We start from the raw sequence: 20,768 nt of genomic DNA on the forward strand, positions 1-20,768 counted from the left end.
ATTTGTATATTAAACAAGGCTAGTTTTATTAAGAACGTATACAAATGTATGTTGGGTTAGGAAGATTTCCGTGGGTCCGGAGTCACTGAACGCCTTTCGTGGCTGCACACCTGGTATTAAAAGTAAGTCCACATCTCATATAACCTCGATCTTGCTAACGGATATTTACAAGAAGCATACTTTTGCGAGGATGAAAAACATTACTAAATAACCAAATAAAAAAAAAACAATAAATTAATCCAACACTCTATATCTTCTTAATAAGGTTCCATCATGAATTGTTTGCATATTTTTTAAAAAGAAACTTGGTATTTTAAAATTTATTTACTTATGTTTTGTTGTTCTGAAGTCATCCTCCACAACACCATCAGTTAAATAAAAAAATAAATAAATAAATAAAAAGTTAAAAAAAACAGTATGAGAATTCTTTTGTACTCCGTAATTAAGCTAATTAAAAGACCCTTCCATACAGTAATTATGTAGGTACTATCTCTGTATTTAATCTTTCATGTATGTAGGCTATTTATACATATATGTATAAGATGGATGTCATGTGTGAATGATTTGCTTCTAAGCATGCGTTTCTTTTTATTTTTTTAATTCAAGAAAAGTTTATACGAAACACTTAAACAGTGAAGGGCATGAAAAGATGGGAAAGAAGGATTTCATTCTTTAAAACTTTCATATATATATATATGTGTGTGTGGGTGTGTGTGTGTATGAGACTATGTCTGATGATTTCATTGACAATGTAAAAATTATCAGTTTCGACATATGCTTTGCTGATGCCCCGTTTTCCAACACCCGCTCAAACAATTGCTCTTGCAATGTAAAATGTAAAGTTGTATGTTTTGCGTGGGGGATACAATGTTTGTACTTCCTTAAGCAAAGCAGATAAGCATGAGTAATTTCTTTTATACTAACAGAAATCTTGTGCTAAAATCACTGATAACAGAGTTTTAATTAAAGCCTTCTTGTTAAAAACAGTTGTTACTGCTTTAAGAACATTTATAAAGTATAATTTAATATAACTTTGTTTGTTGTAGTAAACCAGAATCAAATTGCGATACAAATGTTTGTGTTAAAAGATTTCTTTTAGATATTTGTTGGAATGTATAAGAGAAACATATTAATTGAAGTAATCTACGAGTTTCTGAGAGCATTACAAAAACCACTGAAGGAATATTTGTAACTTTTAGTCTGAAACAAATCTCAAGCTATATACACTTTTTCTCAGTTTACTTTTGTAATGGAATATCATCATCTGAAATATTTGACCCCCAATGGACAGTGGTTGCTTCAGGATGATGGAACACTTGGAATTTACATTGTTGCCGTTTTAGAACTTCAATTTTTTCAAAAGATCTAATTACTTATATAATTGAGACAAGTATTTTCTCGGGGAATTTTCAGAAGAAAGATATGGTTAATTTGGATTGATTTTAATTAATCCATTTTCAACTTTACTCGGCTATACAAGATGTATTATTATTATTATTATTATTATTATTATTATATTAATAGTATATTAGCTATTAATTATTACTATTAACTATTAACTATTACTAGTATATTAACAATTTGACTAATATGCTTGTTAACAAACTCGAAGCAGTACAGAAATGTTTTATACGACTACTATGTTATAAAATGAAAAAAGGACTACTATTCACACGAGTATGAATATTGGTTTATTTTTCGGGGACTTCAAACTCTAACAGAGAATAGAAAATTTATGGATAAATACTTTATTCAAATGGATTACTGCTTGGAAAATATAGGAATAAGAGTGCCGAGTTTTAGTGTAAGAAGTCAGTAGACATTGGTAGCACTAAATTCAAAACGCGAAATATTAAGGAGAGTGACAATATCTTATAACAATTTAAAGCGAACATATGTTGGAGGAAACAATAGAGCAATTTTTACAACATTAAACTATTTGAACTTTATGACAAGGGGTTTGATTTTATTGTTATTATATATATCTTCAGAATATCTTTATTATAATATTTTATTTAAAGAACCAATCTTTTATGTAAAAATACGACAACAAGTAACCAAAATTAAGCAAGGTTGGTTCATTGTTTAAACGGTAGTTAAATGAAGCTTAATTTCCATAGTGCTGTAAATAGTATTTTATTATATTGACTGTTTCTATTTTAATCTTGCTTTATAATCAACTTGAATCTCGTGATTTGAATATATTAATCTTCTGACAAGGGCCTTAACCTCCTCTAATATTTATTCTGTACTATAAATTTTCTGATCTGTTTTAAATGATTGTATAATGGTTTAACACAGTGCTGTGATTTTTCCCAATGAGCTGTTCAAAGCAATTAAAATAAAGTTATTATTAATATTATTATTATTATTGATTTTATATCCAGTCAATGGTTTGATTTTAAAAATGGTAGTTCATGTGTTTATTTATACAAATTGCTTGTTAGATTTAAACTAGACTTTGGTTCACTCATATGGAACAATATCTTTAATAGGCTAATAAACAAAATGAAAGTGGTTCAGAAACATTTTCTTGGGCTACTTTGTTACAAGAAAATATTATTCTCATGATTATGAATATTGACTAAATTATTGGAGATTCCAAACTCTATTTGATAGAGTGAATGAAACTTATTGATAGATCATTTAGGCAAATGGTTTTAGATAATAAGTACTGTAGCAAATATTGTTAGAGAATGTAGGTATGATGGTTTCAGACAATAAGTACTGTAGCAAATTTGTTAGAGAATGTAGGTATGATGGTTTTAGACAATAAGTACTGTAGCAAATATTGTTAGAGAATGTAGGTATGATGGTTTTAGACAATAAGTACTGTAGCAAATTTGTTAGAGAATGTAGGTATGATGGTTTTAGACAATAAGTACTGTAGCAAATATTGTTAGAGAATGTAGGTATGATGGTTTTAGACAATAAGTACTGTAGCAAATTTGTTAGAGAATGTAGGTATGATGGTTTTAGACAATAAGTACTGTAGCAAATGTTGTTAGAGAATGTAGGTATGATGGTTTCAGACAATAAGTACTGTAGCAAATATTGTTAGAGAATGTAGGTATGATAGTTTTAGACAATAAGTACTGTAGCAAATATTGTTAGAGAATGTAGGTATGATGGTTTTAGACAATACGTACTGTAGCAAATTTGTTAGAGAATGTAGGTATGATGGTTTTAGACAATAAGTACTGTAGCAAATATTGTTAGAGAATGTAGATATGATGGTTTTAGACAATAAGTACTGTAGCAAATTTGTTAGAGAATGTAGGCATGAGAGTAGTAAATTATAGAATAGGAAATCCATCGACATTGGTCACATTAAATTCAAAATCTGAGTTAACTAAGAAGAGTTACGAAAGATTATAATTTAAGCTGACCATAATTATATATATTTTTTAAAATAATAATAATAATCTTACAGATAGACCATTTAGGCAAATGGTTTTAGACAATAAGTACTGTAGCAAATTTGTTAGAGAATGTAGGTATGATGGTTTTAGACAATAAGTACTGTAGCAAATTTGTTAGAGAATGTAGGCATGAGAGTAGTAAATTATAGAATAGGAAATCCATCGACATTGGTCACATTAAATTCAAAATCTGAGTTAACTAAGAAGAGTTACGAAAGATTATAATTTAAGCTGACCATAATTATATATATTTTTTAAAATAATAATAATAATAATAATAATCTTACAGATAGACCATTTAGGTAAATGGTTTTAGACAATAAGCACTGTAGTAAATTTGTTAGAGAATGTAGGTATGATGGTTTTAAACAATAATTACTGTAGCAAATGTTGTTAGAGAATGTAGGTATGATGGTTTTAGACAATAAGTACTGTAGCAAATGTTGTTAGAGAATGTAGGTATGATGGTTTTAGACAATAAGTACTATAGCAAATGTTGTTAGAGAATGTAGGTATGATGGTTTTAGACAATAAGTACTGTAGCAAATACTATTAGAGAATGTAGGTATGAGAGTAATAAATTATAGAATAGGAAATCAATCGACATTGGTTACATTAAGTTCAGAATCTGAGATAACTAAGTAGAGTTACTACAGATTACAATTTTAACTCAAAATAATTATATATATATATATTTTTAAAAAAATAATAATCTTACAGAGTATTTGTCACACCAATTAAGTAATATATTAATTCCAAAGAATTATTTGGCAGTATTTAATAAATTTGTTATATTTACCACCAGTATATTTTAACCAATATGACAATAATGTGATATATTTTAGTTTGATGGAGACGAAGCTTTAGTAAGTTCGACGAATTTATTCTTTAATGAAACTTTAATCACATTGGTTCGAAAATAGTATTGTAGAACATTGAGAATTTTTAGTTGATCTTGGTTTTAAAACCATTTAGAATTATAAATCTTATATAAATCTTTACTTTATGACAAGGATAGAAACTTGACAAACTTTACAATTGAGTTACAATTCATGATTAAACTCTATTACGTAATAATTTAACTGTAATTTATTAAAATATTATATAATATTTTACAAGTGTTGTAATTTGGTTTTTCAGCTGTTCGCAATCAAAATAAAACAACAACAATAATAATTTATAAATTAACTATAAACTGCACACATACAAAACCTATGTTAGGAATTATTAATGCTGTAAATCGTTTTACGGAAACAACTCCTGCCTTAATCCAAAAAAATTACTAATTAACTCTAAGCCCTATGGAATCCGGAGGTTGAATGCCGTGTTCACAAAAACTCTTCACTGACTTCTGTCCTTAGAAAATGGATCTAGTTTCTACTTTGGATTCCTATTTCTGCGAGATCCATCTCAATACTATCCTCTCATCTGCGCCTAGCCTTCCTAATGCTTGTTTTCTGATTAGTCCTCCAGTTAAGACTTTGAAAACGTTCCTACTTTTTTTTTCCCATTCTGGCTACATAACCTGCCTACCTGAGTCTTCTAGACTTGATGACCCTAACGATGTTCGGTAAGTAGTATAAATTATGTAGTTCCTCGTTATGAAGTCACTGCCATTCCCCACTCCCGTTTGTCTTGAGTCCAAATATTGGTCTCAGGATCTTGTTCTCAAATACTTTCAGTCTACGTTCTTCCCTCAGAGTAAGCGACCATGTTTCGCAACCACACAGAACAACAGGCATGATTATCGTTTTATATATTTTAAGCTTCAAATTTCTCGACAGAATTCAAGATGACATGCGATGATGATGAGATTTTGAACTGGATAATAAACAAAATATACTTAATACTAATAATGTAATTCGAATAATTTGTACTGCTTTACATATTCTTTCATATGTACTTTAATGTATACATATATCATTTAAAATACTGTACTGTATTTCTTAGCATGCAGCAAAAGTTGCTTCACAGTAGCAGATATTCAATTCTCAGTTGATTGGGTAGAAATAGATTATTGATGTTTATTAACAATTTATGGTGCGGTTCGTGAATAAGACGTTGTGAGAAGCCATTTTGTAAAAGATTTAAAGGTTGTTAGATTTGTAATTAAGTTTACAATGAGTAGAAAGTTTATCAGATAATGAATGCTTGTTCGTACTTCAAAGGCGATTATTACACCATGATTACAATTACCAAGATAATTATGATTTATTTGACATTGTACTGTTTTCTGAACACTATAATCCATAGTTTGAATTGAAAGTTTGAACCAGTAATATTATTCTAATTTTTTATCATATGCATTTTTGGATTATGTATGCGTGGCTTCCTTTACGTTGATAAGAACCACCATCCACAGTCTCTCGAATTCGAAATAGCGCCTCTTGAAATTTGGCTTTTTCGCAATTTTCGCCATAGGTCCATATAAACTTTTCCTTTTATTTTGATGTGAGGAATCACCTCTTACAGTTTGTCGGTATAGTTCATTAGCACCTTGTATATAGAGGAAGAGAGAGAGAGAGAGAGAGAGAGAGAGAGAGAGTAGATTGACAGATAGATAGATATAACTCTCTCAGGAAACAAACCATACAAGGTAGATAAAAGCAAAATTTTTACTAAATACCACAAGTGACAGGTAGAGACCTACAAAACATCCTAATACAACGTGATGTGACAAAATTATGTAGAACTGCGAATATCTTGGAAACGAATTATTCAAGATAGATGGCTGTCAAAAAGTATTGGAAAGCCCTTAATCCAGCAATGGATCGACAATTGTTGATAATGATACGTATGCATTTGAAATATAAATAAAAAATGAAATAAAATCTTTGAGTTTTACATCCCACGATTATGCCGGTTAGGCTAAAGGGAGACGGTGATGATGAGTAATGAATGAAATGGTGGAATGAAGAAAGAGGAAGGAAACGGGAGAGCCCCGAGAAAACCCACGCACATGGTGTTTATCCACCACGAAGTTCACTTGGGGGGGGGGGCTGGGATCGAACCCGGAACCCCTAGCACCAGAGGTAAACGCTCTACCACTGAGCCACCGCGGCCCCAAAATATAAATAGCCCTCACCACTACACTCATGTGATCCCAGTTCTCATTCTTGATGTCTGAGCATTTGAGATTAAGAAGACCTTATTCTGATAAATCATATGTTTAAGCCTGTAGCTGTAAGAATTACTAAAAACAAAGACAGTTAAACTAAAATTTACTGTTCTGGGTATAACTGGGTAAATTTTCCTGTTATGTCTACGGTTCTACGAACTCAAAATATTTTAACAACCGATTCTAGCGAATCGGCTGAATAGCACCACTGGTTTGAACAGATTGAATCTGAAGGGGCTTACTAGACCAGGTAGATCTAAATGTGTGACTAGAATAGAAAATACACAATATTTTTGGCCAAATCAACTCGGAAAGCGCCCAGTGAATAGTGTATGTCCGGGCTGCGGTGGCTCAGTGGTAGAGCGGTCACCTCTAGTGCTTGGGGTCCCGGGTTCTATCCCAGCCCCCGCCAAGTGAACTTTGTGGTGGGCAGAAACTGTGTGCGTGAGTTTCCTCCGGGTTCTCCCGTTTCCTCCCACTTTCTTCATTCCACCATTTCATTCATTACTCATCATCACCGTCTCCTTTAGCCTAACCGGCATAACCGTGGGACGTAAAACTCAAAGATTTCATTTTATTTTCATTTTGAATATGGTATGTCAAGAATAAACTTCCGAAGGATTTGGAAAACCTTAGAACTCAAAGCATGTTATGATAAAACTTGCAATAATTTTCATAGTTTCGCAGTTTATAAATAATTCATGTTAAATGCATCGTGGCCCAGATTAAAGTGCAAAAATCGTTTTTCCTTTTACTAAATATTTGTTTATTTAAATAGTAATTTTTTGAATGATAAAAATGTAATCCAAATACTTAAAAGAAGAAGAAGAAGAAGAAGCTGGAATATGTAGAGTAGAAAGAACTAGCCACGAACAATGACCTGCAACGCACGCCATATTTTGTAAGTAATTTATTCGCATGAATTTAAATTGCCATCTTCCACAATGAAATTACTGTCATTTTAAGCTTTTTAGAACTAACAAACTAGGAAAAAAATATATATTTGGTTTTCAGATAATGCAATATTTATATTATGAGTATAACGGAAATTGATGTTTGTTTTGGAGATAGAAACAACGAAAAAAATATATATTTTACTTTTTAGATTAATGTTATTTTTCTTTTGTAAAAAAAGAAGAGTTTTACGTAGTTTTTGCATTCAAGATGCAGAAATAGCATGCATGCATTGTGACGATGGAACACACTAAAGGACGAAACACGAAATAATAATAATGGCGATAAAAAAGAATAACAAAGGAAGATTATATATATATATATATATATATATATATATATATATATATATATATATATATATATATATATATATTACACGAAATGTGAATGGGTTCCTACGTTTTTATTTTAGTTTTTTTTTATCAGATTAATTGTATGCATCTGAATAAGAGATACTATTAAGGATAAACTGCGAATATATAATAATAATAATAATAATAATAATAATAATAATAATAATAATAATAATAATAATAATAATAATAATAATAATAATAATAATAATTAGCAATAGTGCAGCTTCAAAAATTAAGTATTTCCACGTGTTTTAGTACTTTTTTTTAAAAAAAGAACAAAATAAATTTTTAAATCTCGATTTATTATTTATTTTTATTGCTGTGGTTATACTCTATGCGTGAATCAGAAACTGTTAGACTGAAGAGTTAAAAGACGAGTCTTAATTTTCCAAGTATGAAATGTAATTACAACTTATGATCTTATGACTGTCGATGATAAATTAAATTTCATACTTGTAAACACAATGTGAAAAAGATTCAGATGTATAACTTTATTGAGGCTATATACATACAGTATATATATAGGCTATACGTATCAGACCGAGACCACGCAAATGAAATCTTTGAGTTTAACGTTCTACGATTATGCCCTTTTGGGGCTAAGGGAGACGATTATTAAACGAAATGAATGAAGATGGTAGACTTGGTTGAACGAGAAAGTGGGAGGAAACGGAAGTACCCCGAGAAAACTCACGGGCACCATGTTGTCCACCACAAACTTACTTGACCGGGGATCGAGCAGGGGCCTCACGCACCAGAGGTTAGCTCTCTACCACTAAGCCACCGTTCCTCTCCACAGAGACATCGAGAAACGGGTTTCTAATATAGATTCTTCATTCCCAAAATAGGTTCAGATTCCTCCATTCTAACCGGAAGTGGTAGAAATATGGCATTTCCGGTTTCAAAATTAGTCACAATAGAGAAAAATTTACAATAAAAAATAGGGAATAACGGTGTTTTCATGTGGATTCAACATTTGATAAACAAACCTTTTCTCTACACTTGTCCTTTACTGAAACCGGAAGTGGTTCAAATCAACTGTAACTTCCGGTTTAAATATTGATCGCTATAGAAAAAAGAAAGGTAGGAGATAAACCTTATAGTTTTATATGAAATCTGAAATGTTTTAGTTTAACGTACCACGCTTATGAATGTTAGGCTAAGGGAGACGGATGATTAAAGCAAGCAAATAATGATGGAAGAATTGGTGGAATGAGAATGTGGAGACACGATGTTGTCCACCACAAATTGACTTGGCTGAGGATCCAAACAGGGACCCTATGTACTAGAAGTAAGTACTCTTCCACTGAGCCACCGCGCTCCTTTTTTTTTTTAAGATTTATGTCCGTCTGTACTCTAAAGGTGATTGACAGCAAATGATTTTGAAAGAATTGGTAGCATGGAGATGTGGGAGGAAACAGTAAAACCTCGAAGAAACACATGGATCTAATGTTATCCACCAAAAACTCCAGTGGACTGGGGTCGAACCAGGGACTTCTGAGAAGAGGTGAGAGCTTTATCATCCTATACCGCGTTCAGTATGAATTCCCTCTGACGCTGCTGTTACAAGATTTCATCTCCTCTCTTCAGAAGAAACAGGACCACCGTGGCTCGATGATAGAGCGCTTACCTTTGCTGCGTGGGGTCCCTGGTTTGATCCCCGAAGCAGTAAGTTTGTGCTGGACAACATTGTATCCCTTAGTTTTCTCGGGGTTCTCCCGTTTCCTCCCATTTTTTCATTCCACCAATTATTCCATCATCATTCACTTGCTTTAATCGTCGTCTGTCTTAGCCTAAAACGTATAAACGTGGGACGTTAAATTTAAAAATTTCGTGTCATTTCATTTTCTTCAGAAGAAATAAGCAATTGAGAAGTAAACGCGAAGTAACACGAAATATTGCTAGAAATATTTACTGTAGACAGTGAGAGAGTGTGTGTGTGTGTGTGTACGTGTACTCAAGCAATGTTATTTTGACAATTCTTTGGAACTTTCTAATTGCCTCAACAGGGATAAAGATGTCTAACCTTTGTTAGTGAAAAAGAGACAAACATTTCAGTATCTGGAAGGAACCAAGGACAAATATTTTTGTGACAAAAGCCTTCCAAGTGGAATGTGGTGTTCTTCGTTTCGTCTTGTATACAACTTTTTTTTTTTTTTTGGTCAAAAAATCCTCTTATGAGGACAAAATACGTACTTCAAGTGAGTACAGAAATAGTTGTGGAGGACACTTGACAGTAAATAGAAAGTACTTGTTAGTTTACGTTTGCATAGATTACGGGACCATTCAATGTTCGTCGGCTTTCATGTCCAAATACCGAAGACGTATTTGTTTTCAGTATTTTGGGTTTTATGTACTGTCAATAGCCTATGCGTCACATGTTCCTCTTTTTTTTTTTTTCAATGTTTTTCATTAAGGTGTTTATTTTGAAGATTATGAGAAGGGTAGGTCGTCCAACACAATGATCAACTCAAGCTCAGACATACACAAATACAGGGTGGCCCAAAAGTAGGTATACAGTATGTACTGATCAGCTCATTACATTTTATATAATTTATTTATTTGTGAACAACAATACAACAGGCAAAGCCCAATCATAGTGTTGGTGCATTATAAAATAAACTTAACAATAATTTTCTTGAACATATAGCTCATATTACATATATCAATTTCGTTGTGTTCGATGCATAATTTGTTATAAGAAGAGCATATTTTCCAGATTCGTGATTTCAGTAATACGTTGATCCTTTCCCTTTTGCAATAGAACAGGCCAAAGTTTTCAACACGAGTTTTCAATGTCGGGACATCAAATTTAGTGTCGATATCAGATCTCTACAATTAAACTTATTTTGTACTATTTTACGAAGAAAGATCAGATCCACCACATTTCGCCTTTGTTCTAGTGTAGGGATACAGAAGTTGTCTATTAATGTAAGATAGTTTTCGTAAGATGGATACATTCCAGTACTCTTGTATATTAAGTATTTGATAAATTTGGATTGGACTTTTTCGAGTTGATTTCGGTACTGTTGTTGCGATGGGTTCCAGATCACAGCAGCATATTCCAGTTTTGATCGGACATAAAAGTAATACATTTTTGTTAGTATGGTAGTATTGTTAAAACTCCTTGCCCGTTCTAATTATGAATCCTAACATTTTAAGAGATTCGTTAACTATGTTCACTATATGATCATTAAATGTTAGTTTCATATCAAACATAATCCCGAGATCTTTCGCTGAATATAATCTGTTTAATACGATCTGATTAAATGAATAATTAACCTCTACTTGATTTTTGTTTCTAGTAAACGATAAAATACTACATTTATTTATGTTTACACTAAGTTTATTGAGAGAACACCAGTTTGCAGTAGTTTCTAAGTCATGTTGTAAGTTGAGACAGTCATGGATGGTCTCTTTTCTGGCGTATACTTTGAGGTCATCCGTAAAGAGCAATTTGTTACTTAATGATATGTGATCAGGGAGATCCGGACCTAGGTTGGAGCCCTGTGGAATTCCAGAATACGCAGTATAGTCGATTGATTTAAACTCTTTGTAGATAACGTTTTGTTTACGATTGCTTAAATATGATGAGAAAAACTTGATCTCCATCTTGGTTTCTTATTGTTATCCATCAGGTAGACTTAGTTTCTTTATTATTTGTTCTTAATGTGTTTTTACTTACATCTTAAGCTCGGAAGAGCCGAAGAAAATAAATCCATAAAGTAGAATGATATGCTTGATCAACTTACTTTTGGGCCACCCTGTATAATAGGGTGGATATATAAGGAGACACGGTGGTTCAATGCTAGAGCGCCTACCTCTGGTACGTAGGATCCCTCGTTCGATCCCCGGCCAAGTAAGTTTGTTGTCAACAACAGCCGTCCGTGGGTTTTCTCGTGGTATTCCCACTTTCCCCCACATTCTCATTCTACCATCATTCACTTGCCTTAATCATCGTCTCCCTTGACCTAATAGACATAATTATAGCAAGTTTAACTGAAATATTTCATTTTATTTTCCTTTTTGATACAGTGGATAAATTGACTTTGCTTTATAACTTTATGCAGCATTAAGATTATGAAAGACACGATATACTATTTATGGGAGCTCCTTCGTGGCTATATGGTTAGAGTACGCGCTTCAGGCGCGGGAAACCCGAGTTTGATTCCCGATGGAAACTTATGTGATTCGAATTCCAACATTAAGAGATAAATCAACGTCTTATATAGCCTCACTGCTGAAAGGAATAATCCCTCAATTTAAGGATTTGAGTTTCTGTTTCTGTTTGTTACACCCTTGTACAACATCAAGGTTATGAAAGACGAGACATATTACTTTAACGCGGCCTGTGAACCACCATCGGGGATTCAATCTGGTTCAGTTGATGAATGCACATACTATAATTCAAGATCGAGCTCCTCCGTGGCTAAGCGGTTAGCGTACGCGCCTTTGGCGCGGGAGACCCGGGTTCGATTCCCGGAGGAAGCTCATGTGGTTCGGATTCCACGTTAATCAGTAGGTCTACGTCTCATATTACCTCGCTGCTGAAAAGGGACGTTAAACTCAAACTCAACTCATAATTCAAGATCAACGTTCACGGTATAGACTGTTACTCACCACACTATGTCGCCTACCAAAATATGGATTTAGTGTTGCCCACAAGACGAGAAATAAGGCTATATAGTCTCGTCTCGTATTTTTTTTGTCAAATTCTTGTCTCGTCTCATTTTGTAAATGTATGTACAATCATGTAGAAGTTTTTAGAATCTGTCCGTGTCACGAGAGGTTCTCGACGACGTGTGATATAGCAATATTTAAACATTATTTATTATTGATGTATATTGTGTAATGACTTGATAAATACTCCTCATTGTGTTCGTACATTCACTTTATCAATTTAGATTTTTTTAAAAAAAACAATAAATCATGTTTGAGATTTTACGTCTTGGGTAAGCTAGTGTTGCCCTCGAGACTCAAGAAATTTCTCGTCTCGTCTCGATTTTCATCTCGAGAACGAAACGAGAATTGTTATATTTATCGTCTCGTCTCGAAAATGAGACACGAATCGAGACGTTGCAAGAAATTTCTTAACGTCTAATGGGGAAAACAAAATGGATTACATAACCACGCTACTGCTTCCACTTATTTATGGATTCCGATCCAAGTGGTTATTTCGTTGAGTTTTACTTTGGCATTCCTTATCTGCAGAGACATTTTGTGAGACGTTGATCTTTTTGCAGCCTAGCCTGAGATTCCTTTCACATGGATTCCCATTGGGAATCGAATCCGAGTCTCCTATATTGTAGATGCATGTGCTGACCAAGTAGCCATGAGGGTAATCAATCCAATGCAATTGGTGGGTGCACAACCACCTGAAGTGAACAGACTCTTTCGCAACATAATGAGAGACTTGGGTTACCGAAATACTTCAATTCCCTGCAGGATACTCTTAATGGATTCTTACAAAATTTTCGATTTAATCGAGAATCATCCTCTGCGTGGGAGACACAAGCTCTGGTAGGATCTCAGTTTGAATGCCACTTTAAGAAGCCTAATCACTGCAAAATTAAAATACCGCTAATTTTTCAGTAATTATGTAATATCTTCAAATAGATAAAAAAAATAATCGAAATGTGGAACAAGAGCGCGCTAGATAATATTATTTTGCATGAGGTACCGTTATCACGAGTCACCTAGTAGCTTTCCGCTTGCAGCCATTTAGAAACGCAAAAATAAATGCCGATTTTCTAAATGGCTGGAAATCGAAAGCAGATAAGTAAGTCGTGATAATGGTATCTCATGTAAAATAATATTGTTCTGAGTGCTCTTGTTCCACATTTTGATTATTTTTTATCTATTTGAAGATATAACATAATTACTCTAAAATTAGCGGCATTTTAATTTCGGCGTGATGAATCCTCTTAAGTTCTAGATCCTCGCCTCATAACCTCGACGCTGAAAAATAGTTAAAATAATCTTTTAGCAAGCAGTTTATTTAGCTAAGATTTTCATGAACTATAGTATAACGCTAAGGATTTTAAAATCTAATTTAGCACCAAACTCCTTAGTATGTGTGTTGTACTGTAGGAATGTCTTAATAAGGTAAATAGTCGCACTTTCAAATTCTAAAAACAGATAAACACAATTTAAATAATAATAAAAAAAATAAATGAAAAACAATGACAAAAAGCAAAAACACACAATGACGCACATAACTGATGTTGATGTCTTTATACATTTTTTTCTTTTTCTAAAAATTTTCTCTCAAACGTGTTTTGTTCAGAACAACATTGAAAACAGCGCTGTTTGGTGTCTTTGTTAACTATAATGAGTTGTCATTGAACATTCAACAGCATTTTTGCAAGTGAAAGGAAGCCGAAGCCGTAGCCAAGCGTAAGTAGTACACAATGGCGTCGGAACTTATATATTCTGATAGAGGGGGTGAAAGTGAGGGGGAACGCGGGAGAATGCAGTCCTCCCACCTCCAAAAATATATACGGCGTTCCCCCTATTCCTAAAAATTACAATGGGCAAATATGGGCAGGGGGACGGCGTGACGTCATGCCGTTACCTAAGGTCTCCCTACCTTTTCAGATCCAATTTTACCCATTTTCTGATGTCATAACAAACAGCTGTCTGGGAGTGGAGCTAGTGTATGACTGTCTACAAGGACGTACGCAGTGGGTGAGTCCTGGGAGTGCGGACATCCCCTGAAATCCCAATTTTTCTGTAGATTTAGTCTAACTTTAGTTCTGGTTTTACAAACTTTAATATAATTTATCCTCATATTGAATCCCCCGATAAGCTTAGAGCCCCGTCGAAATAAATTCTGCGAACATGCCTGCTCGTTTGGAATTTTTCATCACTATTAAAATGCTTACAGGACAGGTATTTCTTAGATGTCATAAGACATGAAAATCCCTTGGAGCTGTTACGACTGCAGAAGGACGGTTGTGATCCGCCGTATAGTCCGGATCTTGCTCCGAGCGATTTTCATGTCTTCTTACACTTTAAGACATTCCTGTTCCGTAAGAATATCGATAGTAATAGTGTTGAACAATTGCAGACCGCTGACTGTTACGACATCGGAATACAAAAGTTGATCCCACGGTATTAGAAGTGGCTGAATTCCGGTGGTGAATTCAGAGATGGCGTGGGTCCATGAAAACTTAACCCATGACACGCTGACCCATCACCCACCGTGACTCACCGTAACCCACTCTGACCCACCATCAACAACTCTGACTCACCACCGACCATGAACCACTCTGACCCACTCCGACCCACCAAAACCCATCATCATCAACTCTGGTCCATGATCCACGCCCTCTTCTTCATTACTAAAGAGTTTACACTTGTAATAAAACAAGGCTGTGAAATTATCAGTAATCAGAGTTTAAATTTCTATGGTCAATCGCTCAAGCACCCTCTGTTACAATACCGGTGGATCTCACATTTACGATATAAAATGGTAAAGTGTTTGTCGTGGGCCATATTACGATGAATTTTAATTTAATTATCATATATAATTACTGTATTTCCTTCTTGAATTACAGATACCTTTCAGTGGAAAATAGGGTGAAAATTTGAGTCCCAAATCAAGGTAAAATAGGCCAACAGGAAGGAAAAATTTCGACTGTGTCTCGAAAGCTGATCATTAAGTCCTATTGTTACTATTACAATTAAAAATATCAATATCCAAAAGTGCCTAAAATCTTATTTTTTTTTTTTACATTGATATACTCATCTCAGGTAAGTAAATAAAAACAAATAGAAAAGGAAGAAAAATTGAGGCCCTCAAACTAAAAGGTAGACAAAGTAACCAGTGTTCAGAAGATGCTGTCCACAATGCACTGAGTAGAGTGGGTCGGTGAGTCGTTGTGGGTCAGAGTAGGTCATGATGGGTCGGTTGGTCGCAGTGGGTTACTTCCTGTGGAGCCACTCCATTTATGGTGAATAGACTGAAGAGTAGTGTTTACCTGTTCTGTATTAGTGGAATTAAATCTTTCAGGGTTACTGTTCCTTCTTAGTACTTACCACCCTAGAAAAACTTACTTTCTGGAAGCGGCACGTAATTTCCTTCTTGTTGTTGGAGTACATCAATATCTTCTCCCCTAGATAGATGTTAGACGTTCATTTCTTATAATTCCGTATTTTCAAGTTCAATCTTCAAATTTGTTGCTGTCTGCCTTCAGTATTAATCTCTAGAATGAATAATAGTAAATGTAGTGAATACGTGTTTTAACAGCGTCCCGAAAATAGATTCCACGTCAGTGTTTAAGAAATTCCACGAAAAAAGCAGTACATCTGACAACACTGCTATATGTGTGACATCACTGTAAACAGCTCTAACAGTTCCCAGTCTTGCCGTCTGCACAAATGTATGAGATGCGTAATAAATATAGAAAATCTGTCAATACCTAATAAAGCTTGTAAATTTAGATATCTCTTTTGCACGTACGTTTCCTTGTTTAAGATCAGCATTACAAGTGGTATATGCTTAAACAGTATGTGTCAGGCAAGGTCGCCGATCCTGGGGGGCCGAGGGGGCCCGGGCCCCCAAAGCTCATGTGGGGCCCCCATGTATTAATATGAATATATATTTTTATATGTATTTTTTATTGTTATGTGTATTGTTTCATGTATTTTTTATGAACGCCCCCCCCCCTCCGAAAGTTACAGGAAAATTGGCGCCCTTGGTGTCAGGTCAGCATTATGAAAAGGCAAATAATCTGGTATTTAACAGTGTATTTTGCTACATTCACAGTAAAGTATACAGTACTTAATAACAATTTCTTTCAGTGAAATAAGAAAAATCTATCAATTCTTATTGACAACGGGGCGGTGGCACGGTGACTCAGTGATAGAGTGCTTACATTGCTGCATGATGTCTGGTTTGATCCAAGACCAAGTACGTTTATGGTTGACAACATCGTATCCATCGGTTTCCTCGAGTTTCCTTCGACATCCTCATTCCACCAATTCTTCCATCATCATTCACTCGCCCTAATTGCCGTCTCCCTTAGCCTAAGGGGCATAATCGTGGGACGTTAAACTGATTCTTATTTAGGGATGCGCACGAGATGAGTCGAGACAGGATTTTCCTGACAAAATTCGAGTCGAGACACGGCTCTTCCAATAGAGAAATATACATTTTTCCAGTCGAGACATCACTTTTACAGCATATTTTCGAGACAAGACAGCCACAAATCTTGTCTGGTGCGCATCCCTATTCTTATTTACTGCCAACGGATGACATCTATTTTAATAGCACTAAAGTTCGTTTTTGTTTTAGATTTTCTCGAAAAACTGCAGATAAGAATTTACTCTCAACCAGAGGCGTCATTTAGGAGAGGCAGGAGGAGGCAATTGCCCCCTTCAAGAATTTTATTAATACATATACTTTAATCGATTGTCTACTAATATACTAGTACAAATCGTGAAAGTCTTATGTGAATGGTGCTCTTGCCCCCTTTCAAGCGAAGTCTGAAATGACGCCCCTGCTCTTTCTCGACGTGATCTATTGAATAACATGTGTAGGGCGGATCCAGGACGGACTTCTGGAGATGGAGCGGTGAAAATTCTCAGTATTCTCTCTCTTTCTCCTGGCTTTTGTCGCACTGGTGCCTGTGCTGCTAGGGAAGGCAAACTGCACTTCGTTTCACCCTTGGATCCTCCTATAAATGTATGTCTTATATTTGGTTCAGAAATTGAAATTTAAGAATTATTGATAATTTTAGGCTATAACTCATTAAGAATACTATATAGGCCTACTGACATGTTGGTGATATCATAATGAGGAATAATAATAATAAAAAGCATATTTGTTCAATATAAGTTCCTAAGCGGAATGATTTTCTTATAGGGTCTACAGCCTCAATTTTTTGATTTACAAAGTTGATTTTTTTAAAATTATTTTCTCTCATACTTACATATGAGTAAGTCACGCAAATGGCCTTGTTCGGCTTTGTAAGAGTTGATTTCTGGGTTTTCGACATCTATTGTCATGTTAGCCTGCCATGTATGAGCGATAACGCACATCGGCTATCACACTACCAAGGAATTGGTTAGGAAAAAAGGAACAGGGTAGGTGGGGAAGGTTGAGTTGAGTTGATTTTCAGTTTAAAGTCCCTTTCAGCAGCGAGGCTATTTTTATGAGACGTGGAACCATAGAAGCTTCTGCCGGGAAACGAACCCTGATCTCCAACGACAAAGGCGGGTACGCTAACCGCTTAGTCACGAGGGTGCTCTATGGAGAAGAGAGGAAGCGAGCTAAAACCGTAATTCTGGCATTTACCTGTGTGACCTGTGTGAAGAAGGAAAACATTACTCAGGATTGCTACTGTAAATGCTTTTACACTTTTTTTTTGACCGAGTGTCCCCATCCGAAATTGAACCTGGGACCGCTCGCACCAAGGGGCCGATTTCTCTGTAACTTTGAGGGGGGGGGGACATTCAGATATGAGGATTTTAAGACAAATTGAATTCAAATTATGCCAAATGTTGTATATTCATAAAAAAAATACATACACGAGTAGTCTAACAATAAAAAAATACATATGAAAATAGCTACATACTTATAAAAATACATGAGGAGCCGATGATCTTTGGAGGACCCCCTTTCCCCAGGACCGGCGCCCATGGCTCGCACCAAAGGCGAGAGCATTAGCGACTACACTTCGTGGGGTCAATAAGATCTTACAATTTTTGTATGGCCCATTTTCGGACAATTCTTCTCCTGAAACATTAATAATAGGCCTATCCTAATACATCGGGCCGCGGTGGCTCAGTGGTAGAGCGTTCACAGTGGTGCATAGGGTCCTTGGTTCGATCCCAGCTCTCGCCAAGTGAACTTTGTGGTGGACTAACACAGTGGTGCATAGGCTTCCTTGAGGTTCTCTCATTTCCTTCATTTCTGATCATCACCGTCTCCTTTAGGCTAGTCGGCATATAACCGTACGACGTAAAACTCAAAGATTTCATTTCATTAATAATATTACAGAACAGTAATTAAAAGTAAATTGGGAAAATACCGTTTGAATTACTTAAGTGATGTAACTTTCACAATTTATATAAGTTTATATACGTACTTGCAGTTACTCTTGAAATTGCTGGATTTTTTGCATTTACTTTCTTAACATTTATTGCATTTATACTTATTGTTACTCACTTTTTATTTTTATGTTTTCTCTTTGTACAGTGTTCGTTCTTACCTACTCCTCCTTCTAAGGACGTTCTTGGGCTTCCGTTGATCTTGGGAAGAGATCGTTATCTGTTGACCATATTAGAAGCTGCAGCTGTCAGAAGTCTTTTACGAATAGCTTCCCTGTCTCTGCCAATTATTATCAAATTCTCTTTTCTATTGTTCTTCTTTGCCATTTTTCCTATTCTTTTTCTCTTTTGACACTAACTAGCAAGCAAGGGAGAAAATATTTTAGTCCTTTTGTGACACATTGCAACCGAATAGCCTCAAAAGAGGATAAAATATTGATGTATTTTTCTCAGGTGCTAACAACACTCAACCAGTCGCTGGGTTTCACAAGCAACGAAGGACCTATGCTCATCTAGAACAGTCGTATTCAACCTGGGGTACGCCTAACCCCAAAGGTACGTGATGATTTCTGAAGGGTACCGTACGTGAAATTATATAACCATATCTTGATCTAGGGGGTGTGTTAAAATCCCAAATCCCTGTTGCATATGTCACTGGATTCTTCTATAAAATTATTAATGAAATTTATTGGAAGAGGTGGGGATCATTCCTTGCATATGAAAATTCTAGCTAGGACAGAAAATTCTTCATTCTACAGAGAGAGAGAGAGAGAGAAAGAAAGAGAGAGAATTCTTCACTGACCCTAGTAAACGGCATGATTTATGTACTTTGGATAATTCTTTAATCAGCAGTGCTCGTGGACCCGGGTTTGATTCTCAGTGGAGGTTCTTACCCCGAATACAAACCCGAGTAGACTAGCGGTTCGGGCCCCACTTTGAGCAGCAGATTCCATTTCATATTGCCTCTGTGTTGAAGACGGACTTTAAACGCTAATAAAAACAAATAAATAAAACTTAAATCAGGATGGAGCCAGAATATCAAAATTCGCTTTCGAGCTTAATAATTGAATGCAGGTCCTTGTGAGGGTCAGCTATAGCCCGAGTTTGGATAAACGTGGGACGTTAAACTGAAAACTATCATTTCAATTACACCTAGCCAAGAATGGGTGTAAATTATGCTACTTTGAACAGATACACACACACACACACACACACACACACACACACATAATACACATATTAGAGCGCAAAGGTTCTAAGTCCATTTTTTTTTCGAAATTGAGTTTTTATATTTATAGATATCTCATGATGTGCTCTTTCACATGGGGATAAGAAAGCATACGAAATCGTTATTGTTTACAAGAATAACAATATAATGAATAAAATATTGTCCTATGTCCATTATTTTTGTTTTCCTTTAACAGTTCTAGAATTGGATGTAGAACCTCTGCACTCTAAGGACGCGATATATATATATAGTATTGGTTTATTTCTGAAGAACAAAGAAAAATTTAAGCATTTATATTAGTCACTCATTTAGGGCGAAAATTTCCCTGGATTTTTCAGGTTTTATCGAAAAAATTCCCTTTTTTCCTTTTTGCTAAATTAACCTACGCAATTTCCCTAGATTAGGGAAGTTTCCCTCAAACTACTATCATTATGAAAGCTTGAATCTCGTTGCCATTAGTGAGCACGAGGCTTCATTGAGCATGATAAACCAGGATTTAAAAATGGTCATCAAGTTACTCGTAGAATAGAACACAACCTAATATTATTAAGAGTTCGTTATACGCATACACGTATCCGTAACAGTGCGAGCTTTCCCGGGTTCGATTCCCGGCGGGGATATAGGTCGAAAAA

This window comes from Thermobia domestica, chromosome 16, assembly GCF_964235325.1.
Source record: "Thermobia domestica chromosome 16, izTheDome1.hap1.1, whole genome shotgun sequence".
In the NCBI taxonomy this organism is placed as follows: Eukaryota; Metazoa; Arthropoda; class Insecta; order Zygentoma; family Lepismatidae; genus Thermobia; species Thermobia domestica.